The sequence below is a fragment of the Lutra lutra genome, chromosome 18 (assembly GCF_902655055.1).
Source record: "Lutra lutra chromosome 18, mLutLut1.2, whole genome shotgun sequence".
Lineage (NCBI taxonomy): Eukaryota > Metazoa > Chordata > Mammalia > Carnivora > Mustelidae > Lutra > Lutra lutra.
Window position 1 is genome coordinate 26722236 of NC_062295.1, and position 23878 is coordinate 26746113.

Below are 23878 nucleotides of genomic sequence, written 5' to 3' on the forward strand. Positions count from 1 at the left end.
TGGTGGCATGTCAGGCTCGGGGCTCAGTGTTCACATAAACGGCTCCATGACTCGGTGGGTCTCTTGCTTGGGCAGGCCCTGGTGTCCCTGGATCCATCCCTGGGCCCACCTTCGGGTTCCGGGATCTGGGGGTGGGGGCGGGCATCTGCATGTCTAACCGGCTGGCAGGCCGCACGGCTGTGGCTGGTCTGGGGACCCCCACACAGAGAACCCTTGCTGTATCAGAGGGACAACATCTATTTGCTCATTAGGGGAAGCTGGGGAGGTGGAAACTAGCCCATCCACCAGCACAGCAAGAGGCAAATCCTTCATGTTACTTCTGCAACCCTTCTACGGGGCCTCCCACTGCTGAAACCCCTCAGTAGACAGCGCGGGGTCCTGACTCCTGAGACAGACCCCTGCAGGCTGCATCAGCCCCTTTATGGTGACAGGGGAACGTGGACTGGGGCCGTGGACCCCAAGGTGGGTCCAAGCCTGACCTGCCCCCTGCACGCCACTACCTCGATGTGCATATTTGCTGGTTGGAAAACTAACTTTTCCTCATGGAGTTCTCGCCCTCACTTCAAAATGGGAATCAGAAAGCCCTGAACTTCCCTGTCCCCCCAGGCCCGGGGCATCCACACAAATGCAGGAGGTCACGGAGACGAGGGCGTCTGCCGTCAAACCAGAATCAGCCAGGCGACATCTGCCAGCGCATCGGTGACCTGTTATTGTGTGCGCCCATGTGAAGTGCAAGACACCCGGCAAACACCTTCTGGGCGAGCTGGGGGGGGGGGGAATGGGGCGCGTGAACGTGGCTCCCCGATGAGCAGAGCGGTCCCTGCAATGGAGGGTGCGTGGGGTCGGCGCCAACAGAGCCAGCAGCTAAATATTCAGGAACTTTGCAGGCCGCGGGTCAGTTACCGGCAGCTTGACACTGACCATGGCGCGGAGGCCCCCACCCAGCCTCCACTTCCCCTGCTCCCCGCCCCCCTCGCTCCCCGTCACTCCCCACCAGAGAGCCCGTCTCCCAGCACAGAGTCCTCGGCAGGAGCCGGCACAGCTCTGCGTGTGCTGCTTCCTGAGCTCAGCAGCCGGGTGCTCTTCTGCGGCTTTACGTCTCTGAAACCAGAGTCTGCAATTAAAATGGAGGTCGGTGCAGAACTATGATTCCCTCCTTCTCCCTCTCTCTCTCTCGCACACACTCACACATGATCTCGTTAGAGAACATCTTTTAGAAATGCCAGGACTGCACCTGACCATCAGTAACTATCCTCCCTTCCATCGCTCATCACAGAACGCTCAGCCAAGGGCTCTCTGTGCTGCTCCCTTTCTCACTTCCCCAGAAGAAATATTGGTTGTCTCCGACGTACACATGGGACGTGAGCTCCTAATAAATTTCGCTCTGTACAAACTTTGAACATCACCTAAGATAGAAACCACAGAGCGCAAACGGGAATAGCTCACTGTCCACCTTCATTCAACTGTTCGCTGACTTTGCCAACAGAGGGAAGGGGTATAGCATGAATAATTCAAATCCCCAGGGAGCCCCAAGCACTCCATTTTAGCCAAACTTTCGGCAACAGCTGCAATCAGGGAAAATATAATCCTGCCTGCGTTTCATTTCCTTCCATTCCTCCTGTCTGAACCGACTGAGAATGGCACTGGGCAGTGAAACATATGGTTGGAGGGGGAAAGGGATAAACCCACACACTATATAAACGGCCCCTCTATGAGCAGGAGCTGACAGTGTTTGAAGTTGGAGCGAGGTCTCCAGTAACATGGCAGACGACTGGGCTCTGGGAAGGAAGGTGAGTGGTTACAGGAGGTTGTGCCTGCCTGAGAAGAGTTTTATATTCAAAATCACAGCGGAACGTGCAGCTTCGATTCCAGGCGGCTTCCCTGCGTTTTCAGGGGATGATGTTGTGCATAAAGTGGTTAAAAATAACAAAGCGGGCGAGAAACTGTCCTCGCGACCTTCACTGCTCATAACAGTAGCGCTCCCCTTCAGTCCTGGGGTTTCCGGCAGCGGCCGGTCGGTAGCAACAGAAACAATCCTGCCGTGATTTCTTCTCCCGCGGCACTGTTCCATTTTCAAGGCTCTTCTTCACTCTCCGGAGGGTGGGCAAGCAGCCATGATTATCTCCGTTTCACAGAAGGGGACAGGCAGGCCCGGGCTTTAAATGATTGATTTGCTGGGTGCCGAGGGCCTGATAAGTGGCAGAAAGGGACTTTGGTCCCAGGCTGCCAGCAGGATGCCCTCACCCCCCCACTGCACTGCAAGTGACACAAAAACACATCTGTACCCAGGGAACCCTGCGGTCAAGCCCACGAAGAAAGAGGCCCATGGAAGCGGTCACCAAGGCCGGGTTTTAGACAGTCCATCCCTAGCCTTCCGAAGATAAAAATCTGCACACATAGCAGAATGGCTAAAAAAAGATCTGATAACACCAAGTGTCGGCAAGGACTTGGTGCGACTAGAACCCTCACACGGTTGCTGACAATGCAAACGCCAGCCCCCCGACGGTCCAGCAATCCCACTCCTAGGGATCCCCCCAAGGGAAACAAAAACACACGTTCACACAAAGACCATATATGAATGTTTCACACCAGCTCTCCTAACGGTTGCCCCAAACCAGAAACAACCCGAATGTCCATCCAGCCTGTGAACAACGACTCAGCGATAAGGAGGAATGAGCTCCTGACAGAGACAAACCCAGGGATGAAACACAGAAGCATTACAGTGAGTCCAAGAAGCTGCACCCGGAAGGTGATGCAGGGGTCTCACTGACACGGCATCCTAGAAAAGGGAAATCCCAGAAGCAGGGACCCGATCAGCAGCTGCCTGAGGATGGGTCGGGCTTTCCCTAGAAAAGGGCACACGGGGAAGCTTTCAGGGTGATGGGACAGCTCTGTGTCTTGACCGTGCCAACAGATATGTGGTGGTACGCCTTGCTAAAACATGGAATGCACGTGTACAAAGGTGAATGTTATTACAGGAAAATCAGACTTCAATCAGTCTTACCGAAAGGAAAAATCTGAATGAAGGCCAGGGGTTTTATAATTCATTCCTGTAAGATCAGGTGCTTTCAGGAAAGACTTCTGGAGCTCTAAGCAGAGCCTGCTCCCCGGACTCGGGGTGTCAGAGGGGTCTGAGGTTGAGGGGACAGGGATCTGGGATCAGGGAGGAGGGTTTTTTCTGCAACAGTGGGGAGTTCCTTAAAGGCAAAGTGGCAGCACCCTTCCGCAGAAAATACGGAGAGTAAATGAACTGTCAGCGCCTTGTTATTCTCAGCTTCTCTAACACATCTGAGTGAGTGAGTCTTTAAAAGGTTTTGTCAGCTTCCTTTAGAAATGAAACTTGATATTACTATGACTATCCCATATAAAACAATTACAGAAGTGTAAACGGGAATTTCATTTAAAGGGTCATGATGAAATCCCTGGAAAATGCCATTCTGATGTTTCTTTTTCGTCTTTTTTTTTTTTTTTCTTTTTTTTGTCTGACTAAATAAGGTCAGATAAGACGAGGACAAAACTAAGTCAGCATGCAGAATTTAAATTACTTCAATTGCTTTCCTTTTTTTTCTTTTTCCTGCAGCTGAACTCCGGAATGTGGGAGGGGGAAGGAGCAGCTTCGACCAAAGCTAAGTGCTTCTGTTCTGTATCACACGGCAACGACTCTTCCCTCTTTTTCCTTCTTGTGTTTCATCCGTCTGCTCAGCAGACCACCTCAAACGAATTTGCCAGAAGAGGCAGAGGGGTGTGGGGTTTGGAACACAGCCTATAAACTGAGAAGAGCCGGAGCTGCGTGAGTGTGTATCCGGTCTGCGACAGCCTTCTCTTTAACTCGTGTGTCTAGAAAATTCTGTAATAAAAAAAATCGAGACAGAGAAGATGGGGAGAAGAGGGCAGAGAAAGAGAGAGACAGAGAGATTGAGAAAGACAGAGAAAATGGCCCAAGGAGCCAGACAGATCCCTGTTCCTCTAACACTTGCTGAGTGCCCTTAGGTGAGTTTCTTAACCTCTCCGTGCTTCTGTTTCCTCTTTGTAAAAAGACACTGAGAGCACCGAATCACAAGACGGCCTTGAGGATTCAGTGAGTTTACAGCACACTTCCTAACCGTGTGGGGCAGTAGGGTTTCTAAGAACCTACCGTGTGCCGGCCGCTATTCCGCGATGTGCTTCTACCAATACACACACGCGTGGACGCGCTGCCTCAAGCCACTAGATCAGGACAGTGAGGTTCACTGAGTATGTTGAAACCTCGGATCCTGAGCTGACCCTCTACCCTGTGCTGCTGAACCCGGGGGGATACGGAGGCAATGGTTTTGTGTTTCTTCTGCCATTGCCCAGCGGCCCCCCGCCCGCACCACTGCCCCCCGTTCTTGCCTGGTGGTCACCCCGGGCCACAACTTCAGCCTTCCCTTCGTGCTCCTTTGGGAGAATAAGACACATCAGGAAATTAGGACTTGGTTTCCAAATTCAAAAGGCGGAGGGCAGCCCAGTGCAAACGCGTCCACGCGTATCCAATTCCCAGCTTCATCCCTCCCCTCCGTGCAGGCGTCAGTGGCCCCATACAGGCCGGTGGGCCTCTGGCTGGTCCTCCAAGCTTCTGCCTCCTCCAGTCCCACCTCCTGGGCCCTCCCAGGCAAAGGGAGAACAGGTTAGCTAGAGCGAGAGAAGCAACACCTGCCTTTCAAAGCCTTGGTTCCTCCTGGCTGGCAATCAAAGGTCTGTCGGTCGGCTCTCCTGCAGGGCACATCTGAGGGATTCCCCCAGGCCCTGCTGTGAAGACCTCCACACTATAGGGCTCCCTGATGTGGTGATGAGCTCTCCTGGGAATCTCACTGGACCTGACTGGCAGCCTCCGTGCCAGGTCCTCCCCCCAGCAGACCCCTTGTCCAGCCTGCCCCCTGCCTCGAAGGACCCCCAGGAGACTTGCTCATGCTTGGCTTGCAGGCAGGGGAGACAGTGCAGGCTGCCCACCCTGCCTGCTGCTGGCCTCCTGTCTTCAGGCCCCCAGGTCCACGTGGGTACCCCCAATCCTAAGGACTCCTGTCAATTTCTCCCACACTCAGGGGCTCCCAGGAACATTCTCCTCAAACTCTGTTCCCCGGTGTGAAGACAGGCTTATGAGAGCTATGGCTCCACAAGCAGCCAGCCAGGGAAGGGGGTGCCAGACTCCTCTTCGGGAAGGCGCCCCCGATCTCTGTGTGGGGGGTCACTCTGATGGAGGAAAGAGCTGGAACTCCATCTCTCCCATAGCTCTCCTCCATGACCACATCTTGTCCATGTAGAGGAGAAATCATTGAGCGTGTGGACCAGTCATACCATCTCTGAATGAGTCCTCCCAGGAGGGCTCCACCTTCTCCCCGGATAACAGAAATCCCTGTCTTCTTGCTTTCAGCTTTGGGACAGGGATCGGAATTCCCAAGCAAAAGGCAAAGTCCCCCTCCACATCCCATTTCTTGTTTTTGAACAAAGGAACTGACTATTCTCTGTGGCTTTAAGGAACAAGCAGGATGAAAGAGGTTAAGGAAGAGCCAGAACACACAGGAGACAGAATGCTTCAAAAATCCATCAGCAAATGAACAGAACAGATATTTACTGAAACGGATACAAGAAATATTATCTCAAGGGAGAGCCCATTTCTGGAAATACCCAGGCAAGTATCCTTGAAAATTGCCTTCTAATATTTCCAGCTGAATTATCCCTCCTTGCTAAATGATTTCCAAGTCATTTTCTGCTATTAGGTTTACTTACACCCATTTTAAAGACTACATGACATCCTGGAAGACACACGGCTTCCTGAAGGGGAGACAACTAAAAATTCCACTACCAGGGAGATCAAGGTTAACAACTCAGCCCCTGTCATCATTCCGGGAAGGAGCGGGAAGTGAGCAAGGTGTCTTAGCAACAGCGGTTCTCTGGGCTCCCGGCTCCAGCGGCTGCCCGCGGGCACCCGAATGTCTACAGACAAACAGAGGAAACTCACGAACACCAGAGCCTACCTCGCAGCCCATGCCCTGCAAGGGGCTCGAGAAACCGTCAGCCTAACAAACCGGCGAGTAAATGCCGACGCACCAGGAGGCGTCTGCCGACAGCGAGCAGGAGTGCTGGGGACCTGACCAGGCACGCCCAGGAAGGGTGCCTGAGAGTCCGAATGACCAGAGGCGGGATCCGGGCAGCAGGTCATGGACGGACCTGTACTCCTTTTTTTTCTTTTTTTAATTTAAATACAATTAGCCAACATACAGTACGTCATTAACTTCAGATGTAGAGCTCGGTAATTCATCAGGACCTGCACTCCTCTTGATAATGGCCCCATTTGAGTGTCACATGGCCTTGGGAACTGGCAGAGATGGTCTTCCACACTGGATTTCTCTTTCATCTTGTCAAGGTGACTTAAAAATTCTTCCATTGCCCTTGGTAGGCTGGATAACAGCCCCCAGAAGGGGTCAGTCCTCATCTCCAGAACCAAAGAACGTTACCTTATATGGCAAAAAAGGGGGGGGCTCCGCAGGTACAAGTCAGCGATCTCGATGCGGGATCTTATTCTGGACTGTCTGGGTGATCCCCATGTAATGAACAGAGACAGTAATAGAGAAATACGTAATAAAGACAAGGACCTTTTTCTTAAGTTTTTATTTATTGATCTGAGAGAGAGAGAGAGCATGAGAGGGGAGAGGGTCAGAGGGAGAAGTAAACTCCCCACCTCTGCTCAGCAGGGACCCTGACTCAATCCTGGAATCTGGGGATCATGACTGAGCCAACGGTGGCCATTTAACCAACAGAGCCACACAGGCGCCCAAAGACAAGGGTCTTTACAAGAAAGATGCGAGACAATCAGTCAGAGGAGCCATGTGGTCATAAAAACAGAGAATCAAGCTCTGTGCCTGAAGCCAAGGACGGGGCGTGGTCAGAGAACCGGCAGAGGAAGGCACAGATGCTCCAGAAGGAACACAGCCCTACCGACCCATGGGCCTTAGTCCTTAAGACTCACTTCAGACTTCTGACCATGATAACTTACAAAAGAATGAATATGCTGTTTGAAGCCACAAGGTCTGTAGTCCTTTGTTATGGAGATATATTGACACGAGATACATGTCCTCATTCCTTAAGATGCATACCACAGTCCTGGTAGTTGAGAACGGCACCCACCTTTCCTGCCTCGGCTCCCACCACACTCCACCCACAGAACTTGTGCTCCAACCCACCTTCATTCCTTGACTCTCCCCCCAAGAGGCTGGATCACTGCCAACCTCTATGCCGTGGCACGTGCCACGGTCTCAGACAGGAGCCTGGCATGCCTTCCTCTCTGCTGGGAAAATTTCTGCCCCCCAGGCACACCCCAGTGGTGATGCCACTATCTCTGCTGAGCTGTCTTTTTCCTCCTGCACAAACGTAAGCCACTTGGCACTCTGTCACTACATGGTATCCGACACATAGGTCTTGGCACAGATAACCCTTCCGCAGTATCTTTATGACTGTGACTGTTTGCCTTCATCAGTTCTGTAACCCTGGGGATATACTTGTGTATGGGAGGCCAGAACAGAGGGGAACCCTAACCATAGCGGGAGAGGGACTGCAAACTAGGTAGAAGTGCTGTCCTTCCACCTGGCCAACAGAGGCCCATGAGAAAGGAAGCATTTACTGCACGCTCAGCCCCAGGAAAGAGGGTCAGAGAGAGGATAGGAGGCAGGATTTGAAACACCAGCCTCTTCACACAGATGAACCCAGAAGGACCCCCAAATCAAAAGACTTGGAGGACCTGCTGGGAGCCACCTATAGGTCTATAACTGTTAGAACAGTGTTTATCAAAGTGTAGCCCCCAAACCAGCAACATACACATCACCCAGTGTTACAAACTGAACGTCTGTGTCCCCTGGAATTCCTGAGTCGAAGCCCTGATCCCCAGTGTGATGATATCTGGAGGTGGGGGCTTTGAGAACTCACTAGGTCATGAGGGTAGAGCCCTCCTGAATGGGATTAGTGACCTGGAAAGAAGAAGCCAGAGAGCCAGCCCCTCTCTTTCCACCAGAGGAGGACACAACCAGAAACCAGAAATCAGCAACTCATAACCCAGAAGAGGGCTCTGACACCCTGATCTTGGACCGCCAGCCTCTGGAACTGGCCCCTTGTTACAGTAGGCCAAACGGACTAAGACACTGGGAACATACTAGAAACAAATTCCAAAGCCCCACCTGATCCCACACACGAATGCGTCAGAGACCCTAAGGGTGAAGCCCAAGCCCCTGCTTTAAGAAGACCTCTGGATGCTCTGACACCTGCTACAGTGTGAGAATGACTCTCCTAGAGGCAGGAGAAACCCAAAGGTGTTCTAAAGGCAGGTGCTGGGAAGTGGTAAAGAGGCCTCCTTCTCTCTGCTTGTCTGCAGGGGCTGCCATAAGAAAACACCACAGACTGGGGGACTTGAACATCAGGCATCCCTGTTCTCATGGTTTCTGGAGGCTGGAAGGCTGAGGTCAAGGTCTGGGCATCACTGGCTTCCTCGGAGGCCTCTCTCTTTGGCTTATAGATGGCTGCCTTCTTGCTGTGTCCTCAAATGGTCTTCCCTCTGTACAAGTCCGTGTCCTAATGTCCTCTTCTTATAAGGACACTAGTCACATTAGATTAGTGCCCACCCAAAGACCTCATTTTAACTCAATTACCTCTTTAAATACCTTATCTTCAAATACGGTTCTATTCCGAGTATGGAATTCCGGGGCAAGGACTTTGACATCTGAATTTGGAGGTGAATTTGGAGGAATACAATGTAGCCCAAAACATTCCTAAGAATTAAAAATACACCATGTGAAGATCTGTAATTCATCTGCCAATGAGAAGTGACTTGTACATAAGGGATCAACAGAGCAATAATCCTCACACTCGACTTCACCATCAGCATCATCATCACCATCATCACCATCTGAAAAAGGCAGAACTTCCCAGCTAGAAGGTGGGATTCTGGGGGGAGGGGTGCCCAAAATACTGATCCCCTCCACACTCATGGCTCCTGGAACTGGGACCAAGCTCATCACCTCCAGCCCCCGCAGCTGTCACGCCTTTCCTGCCATGTGCTCTACAAATGTCATCATTCTCCATGGAGGTGGTGATGTGGAAATGGCAAGATATTAATAGTAACCACCACCTATGACTACTGAGAGGAGTACCTGAAGTTCATGTGCAAAACACCTGGTACAGAGGCCACAGCCACACAGGAGTATGCCCAGCCAGTGTGTACTATGGCTGTCATCATCACTGCTGCCATCATCATATCCCCAACATGTCATCCTCATCCTTGTCAATGGCGTTGTCTTTGTCATCATCAGGAACACTGTCGTCATCAATACCGTCATCCTCATCCTCGTCATCATCATCATCATCATCAGGGACACAGTCGTCTTCATCCTCACCATTCTCTACCTTGCCATCATCTTCTTCCTCACTGTCGTCATCAACATTATCATGACCATCGTCATGAACACTGTCATCATCAACATTGTCATTCTCATCCTTGTCCTTATCATCACTAACATCAGGAACATTGTCACTTTTGTCCTCGTGGTCTTCATCCTTGTCATCCTTATCGTTACCATTATCTTCATTGTCACCCTCAACATTATCATTGTCATCATCATGAACACCATCAACACTGTCATCATGACCATTACGAACATCATCATCCTCATTGTCACTGCCCTCATCAATACTGTCGTCATCAACATCATCATCATCATAGCTAACAGCACCAGAGTGAACTCCTTGCCAGGAAACTCGTTGAGGACACGACACACGTAACTGAACTTCTAAGGGTTCTATACAGAGACTCTGAGAACTCGATTAACTTCCTCAAAGCACACAGGTACACTGTAAGCTGCTTTTCTCCATCCCTTTAAGGTCCAAAATGGAACAGAGACCAACAGGTCCTCCAAGGGGAATCCAGAATGTACCTTAAACCATGATTCTCGGCCTTGACTGCACATGAAACCACCAGAAGAGTTTTATTAACCTCTGGTGCCCGGCCCCACCCAGATCTAATCGAATCGGTCTGCATGCAGCCTGGGTATTGGGATGTTTCAAACCTCCCCAAGTGATTCCAGAGTTCAGGCAAAGCTGAGAACCCTGCCCTGAACCCGGCCGCCAACTCAGGGGTGGGTGTTTTCTGTTGCAATCAATAGGCGGCTGTCTCTCTAGGCTGGAATTGAACACCTGGGTTTTAATCCTTCTGGAACCCAAGTGGTTTAAGAGATGAGAAAGGAAACAATCCTCTAAACAGCACCCCAAGCAGTAAAAATCCTGGGGAATGAGGAGGTATGACAGAAAAGGGGAGGAACAGAGTTTTTCTAGGAAATTGGGTCCCATGAAAGCAAATGCCTCAGCTAAAAATACTTTCCCCAGTTTCTCTTGGCAAATGGATCCCACACGCTGAAATAATGAGGACAAAGGCTGGGTGTCAGTCAGCCACCGTCTCAGCTTCTGATGTCTTCACCCAGCCTGGCCTCTGCCAGCTGCCAGGGGAGAATGGCAGGATCACAGAGGCATCAGGAGATTTAGAGAACCCTCAAACTCGAAGGGGTGCTGCAAATCATTTGGTGGAACCTAATTGGAGAAGGAATTTGGTGGGATCTACTCGGAGAAGGAATTTGGTGGATCCCTACTCGGAGAAGGAATTTGGTGGGTCCCCTACTCGGAGAAGGAATTTGGTGGGACCTACTCGGAGAAGGAATTTGGTGGGTCCCCTACTCGGAGAAGGAATTTGGTGGGACCTACTCGGAGAAGGAATTTGGTGGATCCCCTACTCAGAGAAGGAATTTGGTGGATCCCCTACTCGGAGAAGGAATTTGGTGGATCCCCTACTCGGAGAAGGAACCTCTTGACAACAGCTTTGCTGTTTCTGCCTCTCGTTCAGGGAGCCTTACTCTTCCTAATTAGCCTGTTGCAATTTTAAGCAGCACCAGCGGTTAAGGGAGATCTGCGACCTCAACGCAGCGTCTAGGTACCGCCCCCAAGGCCACATCAGCCAAAAACGAATCCTTCTCCCACATGAAACACGTGCAAATATTTCACCACCCTGCTTCCCAGCCACCCACCCACCCTACACATGCAGGCCTTTCTGTCAACTTCTCTGCTCCCTCAATTTTTGTTCACAGGACAAGACAAAGGACCAGAGGTCCCCATCCCCTGTGTGTACTTGAACTTGTTATGTCCGCTCTTATCTGTGACACTGTCTACTAAGCACATTCCCTGAGTGAGATCCGAACCCCCGGAAAGGGGCCACTACCTGCTTTCACCTGGAAGCCTCTGTCTTAGTCCACTTGGGCTGCCATTATGACACAAACTGGGTTGCCCCAATGGGAAACAATTATTTCTCATCGTTCTGGAATCTGGGAAGTCTGAGATCAAATCACAGAGCCATGTCTGATGAGGACCCACTTTCTGGTAACGCACCGCCATCTTCTCGCTTTACCCTCACATGGTGGAGGGGACAAAGGAGCTCTCTGGGGTTGCTTTTATAAGGCCATGAATCCCATTCATGGCATTCACGACCTACTCACCACCCAAAGGCCCCCATCTCCAGTATTACCACCCTGGGGAATTAACTCTCGACATCTGGACTTGGTGCAGGGCGGGGACGGGGTGAACACTTGTCTCTGGGAGCCGCCCAGGGCTGGGGTTAACATACAGGCTCCAGAAGCACAGTGCCCCTCACTCTGCCATCCTACGGGCTCTGGAACTGTCAGCAAGTGGCATGAGTTCCCAAATGTTTTCACAGTACTTTACTAGATCATGGTACTTAGGACTTAAAAACAAATTGAGGGACACCTGGGTGGCTCAGTCCATTGAGCTGCTGCCTTCGGCTTGGGTCATGATCCCAGGGTCCTGGGATCAAGTCCCACATTGGGCTCCTTGCTCGGCAAGAAGCCTGCTTCTCTCTCTCTCTCTCTGCCTGCCTCTCTGCCTACTTGTGCTCACGCTCTCTCTCTCTCTCTCTCTCTGACAAATAAATAAATAAATAAAACCTTTTTAAAAAAATAAATAAATTTAGAACCATCCCCTCTGGCTTCGGGCATAATCTACTGCAAGAGTAAAGACGGGCATATACGAACCTGGGCAATGCAGGGGTTATTCCTCCCTGGCTAAAACAACCTGTTTCTGTTTCTCCTCCCCCTGGAGCTCCCTCCTCTTACTCAGGGACCTGCAGCTTTGACCCCTGCTTTCCACGCCCCTGGGCAGGCGGTCCCCAAGAGAGCCATATTTAGTCACTCCTCCCGACGGTGGGAGCTCCTGCCCCAGCCCTCGCCCATAAGCTCGTCCTGAGTCTCCACCCAGGCCCCTTGCTCCCAGCGGGCACTGTGTGCCAGGCTCAGGGTCTAAAGTGAGGGCAATAGAGGGGCTCCCGCCTCACCCTCTGTGAACAAATACCCTGGGGTGCCTGGGTGGCTCAGGCGGTCGGGCATCTAGCACTTGATTTTGGTTCAGGGTTCCAGGATCAAGCCCCAGGTCCGGTTCTGTGCTCAGCAGGGACTTCGGTTGAGATTCTCCCTCTCCCTGCGCCCCTCCCCCTGCTCGTGCATGCTCGCTCTGTCTCTCTTTAAAAATAAAAAAAAAAATCTAGGGGCTCCTAGGTGGCTCAGTGGATTAAGCCTCTGCCTTCGGCTCAGGTCATGATCCCAGGGTCCTGGGATCGAGCCCCGCATCGGGCTCTCTGCTCAGCAGGAGCCTGCTTCCCCCCTCTCTCTCTGCCTGCCTTTCTGCCTACTTGTGATCTCTCTCTCTGTTAAAGAAAGAAAAAAAATCTTAAAAAAAAATAAAATAAAATAAAAATAAAAATTTAAAAAACCTTTAAAAAAGGAAAAGAAGAGAAGAGAAAAGAAAAGAAAAGAAAAACACCATGCCCCATACCCCAGTCTTTCAAGCCAGGCTCCCATACATGTCCTTTCTGCTTCAACTGTTTTCAACTCGGTGAGTCCCTAGGAAGGCATCAAGGCTCAGCACACGTATAATCCTGCCCCCGGAAGGTCCTCCCCAGCCTCCACAGCAGATGGGAAAGGCTCTTCTCCAGGCCCCTGCGGCCCCTTCCCGAGCCCTCTCTTCACAGCACTGACCATATTTACCTGTAACTTCGCTGCATGTGCAACTCTCAGCCAACAGAGAGCTCCCCTTGGGGACAGACCCGACCCTCACTCATCCCCGTATCCCCGGACTGCAGCACGGGACTTGGCCTACGAAAGACGGCGTACAAATATTTGTGGGATAGAATCGACTCATAAGCTCGCATTATCAAAGCTTCAGGAAGGAAAGTGTACTTAAGTAAGCTAAGCCTTACCAGGCTACTACAAAGCCGTAGGAGAGTTCAAGGAGCGTGAAGAGTTCGCTGTCGGCCCCGGATCAGCCTCGCACCTTGGGAATGCCAGGGGCTGCGGACAGCTTCTGATCTGGAGAAAAGCAAACGCTCCTGTCGACAGACCTGACAGGGAGTCAGCCTTGCAGCCCTTGGGGGCCGGGGCCTGTGTTCCGTGTCAAGGAAGAAGCACTGAGGGCCGGCGCCTCTCCCCCAGGAGGGACTTGGGCGGCTGAGCTTATGTCCGCTCAAGGCCAGCCCAAATCTGGAGGAAATGACAAGCAATGATGAATCCCGACTTCGTTCCTGGGTATTCATAATTGTGGGACACCCGAGAAGCAGGGGGGGAGCGACTCTCTACAGAGAGCCAGGACGGCCGCCCAACACGGCCATGTCGCATGGGTCCTGCAGGAGTCAGATAGCCCATCCACACCAGGATGCCGCGGGAGATGGGGATCTGGGGAACCCAGGCATGACATAGAGCTCACCCACTACAACACAATTCCTCCTCTGGGCAAATGTCAAGGACCCCTAAAAGTCACAGTGGGATCCACACGAGACAAGCTGAGGCCTCCAACATTCTCCTGGTGCTTTCCCACTACAGACCCATCCCCAGCTTCCCCATCATGGACTGGAAGGACAGAGGCTGTTTCCCCAGGACCTCAGAGGGAGCGCTGGCTGAATAACCTAATGGGAAAAGCCACACTAAATCCATTGAGTGGTGGGAAAGTTCGGTGCAGAAGCCCTACAAAACCTACCCAATCTACAGCTTTAACACAGTAAATTATATTGATAAGTTGTTTCCATTTTCACTTCTACTTTTTCCCCTTTGATAAATGGGCAGTGAAGGAACTGGCTGTGCCGGGAAAAACACGCTTGCCTTTGGAGAAGAAAAATTCATTAGTTAATCCACCTACGTGGAGAATTTATTTCCAAGGCTGAACTTTGGGGAGGTTTTATAATGGATGCCCTGACTAATGGGAAGCATGAATCTGTTCCAGATGGTTAATTACTTTTTATCATTCCTTTTAATAACAGTTAAGAATAATAAGGCAACTGGTGTGAAAAATGAGAAACGCAAAAGGAATTAAATTGAAGTATCTTGCACCCTTTTCCCAAAAAAGGACACGCTGAAGTTGTACAGCGTGCCCTAAAAGGGGCAGGTGTTAAAAGCGAGTGGAAGTTACAGATGATAAGCCACCTAAAAGAAGCTAATTTCTATGTTAACCAAATAATGTCCCAGAAGTGGCCAACCAGAGGCCACCCAGCCATCCACACAGGGGTGCCACGGAAGGAGCTGCTTTGGGGCCGAGGCTTAGGGAGCTTCTAGACAAACTCTTCCCTCCCCTGTTCAAACCGGTTCACTGGCTCCACGTGGGAAATCTACACCCGCCAGCACAGGGTCTGCGAGGACAGGACCCCTGCCCCCCAGGCTGGTTTCGCTCCCACCTTGCTTACTTCTTAGCTCACCCCGGACAACACCGAGCTGAAACAGACCACACCGAAGTACACCAAGACGTGGTGAGCTCCGGCAAGCCCCCCAGCCAGCCGCGTGCCTTCACCCAGCCAGTCCGTCAACCAAAACACCTTCTCCAGGCTAAGGGACCTGAGAAAAGTCCCAGTCCACCTTCAGGTCTCCACTGAGGAGCTCCTTCCCTAAGGGGAGATGCCTCTCCTGAGTCCCAGGCCTGTAGCCCGCGGGACCGGACGGTACGTGTGCAGTCTGCATACATACCCGTCCGTCCGCAGGGGTCCGCGGACACTGTTAGAGCAGGCGGCAATGACCAGACATTTGATCTCGCCCTCCCCAGCCCTAGCTTGAGTCTTAGCACAGGATCAATAAATATTGTGTTGAATGGGCGAGTGAAGCAGAAAGGAATCCATTGACAAAATGTTCAAACTCGAACGTTCTGTGATTCTAGACGCATCCCCCTTGCAGACACCGCCTCTCACAGCTGATGCTGGCAGTGAAGGTCACCTGCTCTTGGCAGGAGGCCGCGGGTAGACCTGTTCTCTTGGGAAGCTCTGGTTTGAAACCGGACCCAGAATCTTCTCAGATGCGCAACAGGATGTGGCTCAAGGAGAGCAGCACTCGGCCCGTCTCATTTCCTCTTCCTGGCTTGATGGGTGACTCGGCACGACACACAGCTCCCCTGGGCTTTGGTTTCCCCCCTGCATGCACCAGAGTAGGGTGCATGCCCCTTGGGGAGAGCCCAGAACAATCCACAGGGCCACGGGAAGACCATACGGGCTCACAGTCCCATATCTAAAACCTTGGGCTGGGCTCTGTTTCAGTGCCGGAGTTTAGGGGAGTTACATATATGACCCAATACTCTTCGGGGGCCCAGGCCAGCTCCCCAAATGAATACAGGACTATCCCTCCAATATACATTGTAAACACAGTTACACTAAATGGGATAAATACATGCTGTTAAGAGCCTTTTATTCAGATAGGGTTAGACTTTATCACCTTTAAAAAAATTATTGTTAAAGATTTCATTTCTAAGTCTGTACTTCCAAGGATCATTTCTATAGTGTTACCAGAGAAGTTTTATGACCCAGCAATTGCACTACTGGGTATTTACCCTAAAGATACAAACGTGGTGATCTGAAGGGGCACGTGCACCCGAATGTTTACAGCAGCAATGTCCACAACAGCCAGACCATGGAAAGAACCTAGATGTCCATCAACGGATGAATGGATAAAGAAGATGTGGTATATATACACAGTGGAGTACTATGCAGCCATCAAAAGAAATGAAATCTTGCCATTTGCGACGACATGGATGGAACTAGAGGGTATCACGCTGAGCAAAGTAAGTCAATCAGAGAAGGACAACTATCATATGACCCCCTGACATGAGGAGTTTGAGAAACAAGACAGAGGATCACAGGGGAAGGGACGGAAAAATGAAACAAGACAAAATTCCAGAGAGAGACAAACTATAAGAGACTCTTAATCTCAGGAAACAAACTGAGGGTTGCTGGAGTGGAGGGGGTGGGAGGGATGGGGTGGCTGGGTGATGGACACCGGGGAGGGTGTGTGCTATGGTGAGTGCTGTGAATTGTGTAAGGCTGATGACTCACAGACCTGTACCCCTGAAACAGATAACACATTATATGTTAATTTTAAAAATAAACATAAAATAAAATAAATAGAAAAAAAAGAAAAAAGAAAGAATTAGTGTTTGTATCAGTTTAAAAAAAAAAGGATTTCCTCTCTTAGAGCCGTTCAGGTTCACAAAGCAAGATTAGGAGCAAGGCACAGCGGTCTGCCAGATCCCCCTGCCGGCACACAGGCCCGTCCTCCCCGACACTGAACACCCACCACATCTGCCAGAGTCGACAGCCCTCCATGGACACATTGATGTCACCCGACGCCCATCACTACATTAGGGCTCACTCTTGGTGTTGCATGTTCTGTGGGTTTAGATCCTATCCTTTTTCTGACTTCTGGAACTGCAGATACAAGATTATAAGCCCGGGTGGTGTAGTCCGTTGAGCGTCAGACTCTTGGTTTCAGCTCAGGTGACACTCTCAAGGTCACGTGACGGAGCTCCGTGCAGAGTCTACTTGACATTCTCCACCCCTCCCCCGCCCCTTCCCCACTCAGATGCCCTCTCTTCCTCGGTCTCTCCAAGAATTGAAGAAGGAAACAGATCTTTTTTTTTTTTTAATATTTTATTTATTTGACAGACAGAGAGATCATAGGTAGGCAGAGAGGCAGGCAGAGAGAGAGAGAGAGAAGTAGGCTCTGCACTGAGCGGAGAGCCCGATGTGTGGCTCGATCCCAGGACCCCGGGATCACGACCTGAGCCACAGGCAGAAGCTCCAACCCACTGAGCCACCCAGGTGCCCCTGGATCTTTATTTTTTTAATTGACAGAGAGAGAGAGACAGTGAGAGTGGGAACACGAACAGGGGTAGTGGCAGAGGGAGAAGCAGGCTCCCCGCTGAGCAGGGAGCCCGATGCGGGCTCAGTCCCAGGACCTTAGGATCATGACCTGAGCCGAAGGCCGATGCAAGGATGGAGCTACCCAGGTGCCCCAGAAGGAAATAAATCTTTAAAAAAACAAAAAAGATTACAAGCCTATACTACAGCTTCTGGGACAGTAATGCTTATTGATCTGAAAATGAGACAGGACATCGAATTGAACCACACGTAACACACACCTTCGCCGTGGTGTTCCCACTGGCGGAACTGTCCCAGGTGGTTAAAAAAAAAAAAAAAAAGCAGTGCCCTGAGTGAGCCCAGCACCCCCACGGCCCAGAGAACACAACACAGGCAGGCAGGTCTGACCAACACACCGTCACAAGTGCCCACCCACGAATGCAAATTCTGGGGCGTGGCTTGAACAAGACCAGCCTCTGTAAGACAGGTGAGAGACTTACAGGTTTTCTACAAAGCGCGTGTGCAGAGGATGAGGTTGAGAAAGGCAAGCACGGGCTAACAACCGAGCAGGGGAAGCAGACACTGTCCCCCTGATGGGAGCTTGTCGTCAGCCACCATAGGAGGTAAAAACAGGCCGATCAGACAGAGATCCAAGAAGAAGAAAAGGGATCAGCATGACGAGAACTGGAATCCGAGGGTGCAAAGCCATCTCATCACAGTGGCCCTCCCTGAAGAACAGACGGTGCCTCGAGCGACGGGCTGAGCACAGCGGGAGACCCTCAGGCTCACGGACACACACGGAAAGTGAACAGGAGTCGTCTGGGTGTCTTCAGTGATACTTAACGTCATACAGACACAATCCAAGTGCTTCCGGACATTCCCCAAGCCGCATGACAGAGTTTTGACTCCTGGGGCGCCCGGATGGCTCCGTCGGTGAAGTGTCTGCCTTTGGCTCAGGCCACAAGCCCGGGGTCCTGGGACTGAGCCCCACACTGGACTCCCCGCTCAGCAGGGAGCCTCCTTGACCCCCTCCCTCTGCTTGTTGCACACTCTCTCTCTCTCTCAAATAAATAAAATCTTTAAAAAAAATTTTGATTCTCTTTTAAGGTTTCTTAAGAGAGAAAGGTAAGAAGCCCTGTTGGGGAGACACTTGTGCTTTCGACTCTAGCAAAACCAGCCTAACTGTCACACGCAGAACAATGTGCCCACAAATTAAATGCACTTCTTTGTCAGCAAATACCTTTGGAAAATGCACTGCAAACAGCGGTGACCATCTGGAGAGACACACGAGGAAGAGGCGTGCGGCTGGAGGTTTGCGGTGCTCTGGGGTGAGGATCTCTCTGAATGAAACGTGCTAGACTCTGTCTCCGCAATGATCCACCGTGGTGTGTTTCTGTGTGTGTGTGTGTGTGTGTGTGTGCGCAATTAACAAAAGCCTTACGATAAGTTCATATTCTGAACCAAATGAAAACTCTTTTCCAGGAGGAAACGCAGCGTAGGTCCTGACAGAACCGTAGCTGTGCCTGAAATAAAAACAGGGTTGGAGCCGCGCGACAGAGACGGAGGCACAAGGAAATTCACTTAGTGCCTCACTCCGAGCAAGTGACTGTAGCAAAGGGAACCAAGGCTCTGGGACATCAATTGTAAAAACACTCGATCTTTAAAATGGAGGCATCTCGGGGCGCCTGGGAGGCTCAGCAGGTTGAGCCTCTGCCTTTGGCTCAGATCACGATCTCAGGGTCCTGGGATCGAGCCCCACATGGGGCTCTCTGCTCAGCAGGGAGCCTGCTTCCCTCCCTCTCTCTGCCTGCCTCTCTGCCTGCTTGTGATCTCTGTCAAATAAATAAGTAAAATAAAATAAAATAAAATAAAATGGAGGCATCTACCAAACCTCTTTAATAAGATGGGCAGTGATCTGAATCTTCTGGAACACCCGGACGTTTCCTGGTTATCTTGCATCAAAGAACTCAAGTCGAGTTGCAAATTTAAAACTTAATGAGGCGTTATTACTTTTTTAGAGTTCAAAATTTAATGGCCTCTTCGTGGATGAGAGGTGACTATCAAAAGCATATGGCACCCAGAAGATATTTTCAGGAAAAACAAATACACTGAATTTGTTCCTTCCAGGTAAAGATGACGTTTTAACAATAAATGAGGAAGCAACACTTTCCAAACAAAAAAAAAAAAAAAAGAGAGAGAAGAAAGAAAAAGAAACTTGTACTATTGGAGAGGCATTTTGTAAATGGATGTTTGGAAACGTTTCCATGATTAATGATTTGTGGCTGAAAACACTGTAATTCGATTTATAAAAACTCATATCTGCACACTTCAAAAACTTGGAAACGGATTTTCTGAGTTTTGTAAATGTCTTCCAAATGAATTTCAGTGGGCTTCAAACCCATTTGTTAAAAATATTGAAACGCAGCCCACTTCAGCTAGTGTGCAGAACAAGGGACTGACGTCCTGAGAAATGAGAATTTACCAGCTGAATTTCAACAAAAACCTTTGCATAACACACGGATGGGACTGAAAAATGAGCGTCATAATTTAGTAAGTACCAGCACCGAGGAACCTCTTCCACTCGAATCTACATATCTCCTTGAGGTACATCTGCAGCTACTGAAACCGAAAATAACTGAATTAAAACCAGACATCTGAGTTACCGTATCACAAAGTACTAAGTCGGGATTCTGAAGACAATAAAACATAGCCACTAACACTGCTCTCGTTGAGACTATGACTAGCAATGATATTTTAACGAAAGCATAAAGGTTTTCTGTGCTATTAAATCAAATATTATGAAAGCTGGTTTTTTTAAAAAAGATTTTATTTATTTATTTGACAGAGAAAGACAGCGAGAGAGGGAACACAAGCAGGGGAGTGGGAGAGGGGGAAGCAGGCTTCCCGCCGAGCAGGGAGCCCGATGTGAGGTTCGATCCCAGGACCCTGGGGTCATGACCTGAGGCGAAGGCAGACGGTTAAGCACTGAGCCACTCCGGCGCCCCGAAAACTGTTCTTTTAAACAATGATTATTTCACCGTGCCGTTCCACGCCTTCACAGCTAGTCCGTTAGCACTTGAGCCACACGTATAATTTGTAAGTAAACAGATATATGGGTATTAGAGGCATGAACTCAAAAATTCTCACTAATATGATCCAAAAAAAAACAGGGTTAGAGACCCCAATCTGTTAGGTGAAGAGACCACCATGTGTCTCATCAAATTAATGAGAGGAAAGATGAATACGAAAATGCTTTTAAAGAAACACAGGTGCCAGAGAGACAAAAGCTCTGTGAATAAAGAGGTCGAAAGGACAACACGCTGCTACTATTTCTGAGTCCGCTGGGGAAAAATCCGGCCCATTTTGGCCTCATCCAGTCTAAAGGTGTCCAGTGTTCATTCTTTAAAAAAAAAAAAAAAAAAGATTTTATTTATTTTGAGAGAAAGAGCATGAGCAGAGGTAAGGGCAGGGACGGAGGGAGAAGCAGGCTCCCAGCCGAGCAGGGAGCCCGATGCGGAGCTCAATCCCAGCACGGAGATCATGACCTGAGCCGGAGGCAGACGCTCCACCGACTGAGCCACCCAGACACCCCTCTGATGTTCATTCTAACGTGGCTTTGTTATAATAAGAAAATCTGTAATAGATGCTCTTATTTGAAGATGGACCTTAAGAATCCGTTAAAATAGGTCACGTAAGCCTTATTCACCCGCACAGATGAACCTCAAGGTACTCATTCTACTTTTGTTGTTTTTCTTATTACTTTATTATACAAACAGTATAATGAGGATGGTGATTAGCAGCTCATGTTTACCGAGTTCCTACTAAATGCCAAGCCCAAAGGGAGCATACATTACCTCGACAACACACTCGGAAAGTTCCAGGAAAGCAGAGGGCGAAGGAGACCAAACTGGGGAGGGAGTGAAGGGTGTTGCCTGTGGAGTCAAACCACGTGGTTCTGGAAGCCTAACTCGGCTCCGAGTGACCTTCACAGGACAAACTGTCCAAGCTCTGTCCCTTGTCTGCAAGCACTAGCCCAAGGGGGGCCTGGGGGAGGCGGCAGAGACCAAAAGAGCCAACATATGGACAGGCCAAGAATGGAGCCTGGGCTGGGAACAGGGACTGAGCTGCTCATACTCTTCCGCAGCATTATACCCATTTTACAGATGGCCAAACTGTAATAATCCCGTGACATGACGAGGATCTGAATCTTAGCTGCATTACAAGAACAACGGAGGTCAGAAAAGTAAAAGCAATCAGTCCTGTTTACACCACGGGAAGCTACCAAGCGTTCTCACCTTCTGCGTGCCTTCCAGGTTCTACTTATCACAGACATACCTCGATTTTCTGTACAAATCGCAGAACAATGAGCAGCTGACATTATGCTCGTTTTCCCTGACTTCTACCATGAAAGCTTGTCAGCTCAGACAGAAACACACTTCTACCTGGTTTTAGTCATTATATCCTAACGGTGGGCTGATACTCTGTGATTCGATATCCCATAATTATGATTATGGAATAATCACCACCCCGTCCCTGCTGGTCCTTACGGCTGCTTCCGAATCCTTGGCATGGAAACCAACAAGACAATCAACACTTCCACGACTGTGGTATTTTTCTTCCTTTCAGACCGAATGCCCTAGGATAAATCCCCAGAAGGGAGACTACCAGTTCAGAAGGTATGAAATATGTTTATGGCTTAGGATATGTACTTCCAAGTGGCTTTCCAAAAGTGTGACTTGGAATTTACAAGGCCACCAGCTAGGTGGAAGCCGTGGGTCTTGGCAACACCTCAACCATGTTGGACAGCAAGGATTTCTCTGCAAACACATTCTCCTCTCTGCAGACTTCACGAAGCACGCTAGCCTTCTCTTAGTGGTTTCCCCTGTTTTTATGGAGTGATTAGTGCCTTTTTTTTGGTCAAAATTTCCAACTCCAGAAAGCTAATTTGAAATACAAATTTGCACATGGGCTTCCCTTTAATTATCTCTAAACTCTGCCCATCAGAGAGCCAGAAAATCGACACCCCAAACCAGTTCCATCCCGTGTCCACAGAACTGTTTGCTCTCAGGGACTCAGAACGAGATGCTACACGTAAGCTGGGGGTGGGTGGGGGCCCTCCAGAGACCCCACTCTTTTGTGACAAAGTCCCATCAGACCAACTGCACCCGCCCTGGTGATGCCTGTCTGTCTCTGCCCCCTTCCCTTCCAGCCCAGAGGACAAGGGATTCGCTTGGGGTGTCACAGTTAACATCATCAGCTACTTCAGACCTGTGTGCTCCTCTCGATCCTGGGGGACAGGCAGTGCCGAGGAAAAAGGGCACTGTAGCGTGCTTCACGAAATCAAGACAGTTTTTTTTTTTTAATTTTTTTTTTATTTTTTCAGCATAACAGTATTCATTATTTTTGCACCACACCCAGTGCTCCATGCAATCTGTGCCCTCTACAATACCCACCACCTGGTGCCCCCAACCTCCCACCCCCCACCCCTTCAAAATTCTCAGATCGTTTTTCAGAGTCCATAGTCTCTCATGGTTCACCTCCTCTTCCAATTTCCCTCAACTCCCTTCTCCTCTCCATCTCCCCTAAGACAGTTTTTTTATAGTTCACCTTTTTAGCACATTGTGAGCACAGCCCCCACGAGAGTCAAGCGTGTGCTCCGTGGGAAAGATCCACAGACCTCAGGTACGTCATTCGTGGGCTGTGACAAAGGTTCCACAGAGTGGGGGGGTGGAAGACAAGAATCACGGGGTGCCCCAGAGTCAGAACGTAATTACGGAGCTGCTGGTCGTCGGGGAGCCAAGAAACCACACCAACACCCGACGGGGTATTTGAGAGTGCCTATGGTGGGGCTGTGTGACACAGATGAATGGCCGTTCCTTAGAAATACCCATCTCGTCATGGGGCGGGGGGGTCCTTCCCAAGAGACGGCTGGGTTGGTTGGTTGAGTTCTAATCGAAGCTCCGGCCACATCCAGGCACCCTGTCTCTGTCTTCACTCCAAGATCGTGCCCGCGAGGCCCATACACAACCCTTTATGCCTCACGCTGGCATCTCTCTTGTCCCCACATTATACACGGAGATAGAGAGGTGGAGGGACCCACTCCAGGTCCCATGGCTAATAAAAGGCAGAGCTGAAGTCCAGCCTTAGGTCTGCATGACCCCGACATCTCAGCCCCTGACCACCAAGCGCTCTGTCTCCCTCAGAAGAATGAACACACCAAACACCACGGGGTTTGGAAGCAGGGAGTGGCTGGCAGTGCCAGGCGCGCAGACCCAGCACAACGAGGGCAGGCCTTCCGCTTCACGGTGACAGACCCACGGTGGGGCCGAGCATGTGGGAGCGAAGGACGATGTCCTGAGCTGGAACAGCTCTGAGGATGGCTGTGGAGCCAGGAGAGACATGTTCTGAGCTGGGCTGGTGGGGGTGGGGCCCCAGAATGGGGGCTGGGGGCGGGCAATGAGACCCTCAAGGAGGAGACTAGAAGACCCCAAAGATGGATGGTCAGGAAAATGCACAGGACTGTCCCAGGCAGACACACAGAAGGTAAGCCTTGGCCCCCCAACCCCCGACACCTGGAAGAAGCCAACGCAAGCCTCCCACCCAGCATCCCCTGCATCTCCTTTCTCTCCCCACCTGGGCCAGAGGCTGGCCCCCAAACCA

At 50.4% G+C, this 23878-nt stretch overlaps 1 protein-coding gene and 1 pseudogene across 1 annotated transcript in view; one reads left to right on the top strand and one right to left on the bottom strand.

The window, feature by feature from the left end:
- GALNT17 (polypeptide N-acetylgalactosaminyltransferase 17) overlaps positions 1 to 23878 on the bottom strand; it is a 430193-nt gene that overhangs the window by 320135 nt on the left and 86180 nt on the right. The window lies entirely within an intron of this gene.
- On the top strand, positions 15832 to 15962 carry LOC125091193 (uncharacterized; annotated as a pseudogene).